Source organism: Podarcis filfolensis, assembly GCF_964270895.1.
Source record: "Podarcis filfolensis genome assembly, chromosome: 3".
Taxonomy (NCBI): Eukaryota; Metazoa; Chordata; class Lepidosauria; order Squamata; family Lacertidae; genus Podarcis; species Podarcis filfolensis.
Window position 1 is genome coordinate 71,978,345 of NC_139606.1, and position 3,321 is coordinate 71,981,665.

Below are 3,321 nucleotides of genomic sequence, written 5' to 3' on the forward strand. Positions count from 1 at the left end.
TCAATATGAGTAGAAAATGAGAGTACCCCTAAACATTTTTGTAGAAAAAAACACTGACCATGTCTGCACATAAAAGAAGAATACCACAAAAGCTGTGCGGAGATTAGTGCTGTGCAGAAACCTTCCCTCTGGTTTCTCAAATGTTTTCTTCCTCTGTGAAAAAGGCTTCTGTTTTTCTGCCTCTTTCTGGGAGCACTTTATAATTTTGATGGGTGCAGGGTTGAGCTTACCTTATTGTTGAGATGTGTCTATGGGTGGTGTGGCTATTTTATTTTCTGTTAAACATTTCCCCAGCACTCAGCAGCCTCCCTAGCTGCCAGCACTCCCTGGTATGGAAAAAAAAAAAGTCCCATGGGAGGAGTTAACATCATGATTTATTTAAGTGAAGCACAGGCTGTAGCTTGCTAAGAGTGCTGGGAATCTTAGCTCTGTGAGGTATAAACTACTGTTCCCAGAATTCTTAAGAGAAAGCACAATGTATGGCACAGGCGTGTCCTTTATTAACACACACACACACAAAATCCTTTGCTTTTTTGAAGTGAATTTGATGTGCCAGTGTGACAAATTTCTGGCATACACTTGAATCCATCCTGCAAAATACTTTTGCACACCATCCTAATCTTGAAGCAGTGTGCGATTCCAAGGGTTCCAGGCACTTACCCAGGGTTCATGTTTCCTTTTGGAATGAGGTACAATGATGTATTTATGATATACAGTTTATTTACACACACACATATATATACAATCTAACCTTACGATAAGGGGTTCACAGCATCAACACTATGTTTCTCCCATAATGACAGCCTTGGATTCAAACAGAAATCAGACATTGCTTTCATTCTCTCTCCTGTTCGCTGCTTTTACTTCTAGGTCACATCACTGCTACTCTGCTCCAAACCCTGACTTTGTCTTCCTAACTAACTGAAAGCTGAGGTAGTGGTCCCACCCAACTTTGCCCCCCCCCCAAGGCAACCCTACTGGCTTATATATTAACACTTGCTGGATCCAGGGGTTAGAAGGGTCTCAGCATAAAGCCTATTTCCTTTCCCTGCCCACCCTCCAAAAATTCATAATAATACTGACAGTCTGGAGGCAAATTAAGATAGTCTCAAGGCAACTTACAGAAAATAAACAGGCAAAATATAAAGCAAAGCAACAGAAACAATGCAACATTAAAAACCATCCCATCCAAGAAATACCTATAATATCTCAACCCAGCCTCCAGTTGACAATGCCCAACTATACACCTATATACTTGGCAGCGGCGGGTTACCTCAGATATAGTAATCTTCAGTCCAGAAATGGAGGCTATTGGCAAATAATGGTACAAAAAAAAATACACCTGCTGTTTTTTTCTTGTTTGCTGGTTCCTGCTAAATTTAATATTTTTAATAAATGCCATTTTATATGCTTCTTTCTTCACCTGACTAGTAATAAGCAGTAAACAACAAAGAAGAAACCTGTATCTTAGAATATCCTTCTGTATTTTTGAACAACTTTTTGACAGTTTTGTAGCCAAAATATGTTTGTATCTTGTGGGGGAAAATGCACATTATGCTATTGTCACTGTAAGCAACAGAAATAAATTAAAGGTAATTTCCACTTTTAAAGTCCTGTTTCTATGGAAATATGAGTAACTGCCATTACTGCAGAGCTTGTTACCATGGTTATGTCAAGTAATTCCAAGGTATTAATGCCCTTCAACCTAAAGTGATAATTTCCCCCCAACTTGCCATTCAATGAAATCTTACCTCAGAGCTCCCCAGCAGACATGTGGGAAAGGAAAAGGTGCGTGGAGACGCTGTAGACTATTCTGAGCACAGTTTGGAATTCTCTTTTTCCCTTTGGACTCATCCGCAAAACACACAGACAAGTGTGCAGAGCTGAAAACTTGCAGATGCTGAAATTCAGTAGGCAGAACAACATTGCTTATGCTGTTCTGTGATATAGATATATGGGGGGGGGCAGCTATAGCCATTCAAACTTAAAAAGGAATTGCAACCTTCACATCCTTGTGGAAAATATCTGTGTAGTTTTTAATGTTCACTACTCACCTGCTGAACTGCTGCCATTTCAAACAGGATTCTGGCCAATACGATTTATCACCTCAGCACAATTTCCTTTGGGAAATTTCCTTTGTGAATTTATTCATTTTTAAGTGTACGTACTGTTTTTCCTAAACAGGTTCACAAAGCTGCTGTGCTCACACTTTAAGAACTGACAATATTTGGGAGGAATTTCTGGGTGCTCTGCTGGAACAGCTACTGACATTCTTATAGCTAGGGATGTTTTTAAGGATTGCAAATAATATGCTCCACAGATGAGATTTGCCTGATCTGCCTTCTACCCTAAATTGCCACAATTCGACTCCATAAATTTGTTTGGTAGGAAGTGTCTTAAGTATAGGGAGTTTTGTTTCTAAACGTGACGGAGCACTAGCATCTCTCCTTTTATAGATACAAGCAGCCTTGTACCCAATGTTGCTCAGAAATTCTAAGAAACCAAAAAACTGTGGGATAATTCAGCCTAGATAGATAGTTGATAAATAGAAGATAGATAGAAGTGACACATGGGCATTAACTGAAATGCACTGTCTCTAGAAAGACAATTCATGCTCTCTTAAAGCAAGAATATTGTGTTTGGTTAATATTTGGTCACCCTACTGGAAATAGTTCAGTGACAGGAAGTGGGAGTTTCTTTTGTATTCTGTAACCTTTTTCTTTCAACAGATTTCAAGAAGAACATGCTGGTAACATTAACTATATCCCATGTGACCTTTATGCCTATTACAGTATTTTTCATAAAGGACATGCCTTTTCCCTTTTTGGTTTATAAATCAATCCTTGAGTATAACTGCTATCTGAAAAATGTTAACAATTAAACAATAATTCAGAGATTTTGAATTTAAGTACCCTCTGTGTGAGCAGATTAAGAGAATATTGTCTACGTAATTCAGGAGAAAACCAATTAAGCCTGCTATATAATGAGCAATGATGCTCTCTCACATCTGCCAGCAAAACCAATCAACATAATCTATTACAGAGTGATGTGCTTTCTATTTTGTGTATTACAGGGATGATTCAGCACTATAAATTATATAACTATAATCAACATTTGTTAATATGATAAAAAGGACACCGTTCTCCTTAGACCCGGAATCACACTGCATATGAGCCCAAAACAGGACCTTTAATTCCGAATTTATCAACTGTACAATCCAATTTGTTCTGCTTCAAAAGTCCAATGCTGACAAGATTCCAAAATGTAGGGACTGAGCACTGGGGAGTGAAATGCAGACACAAACTTGAGGTTTGAGTCCAT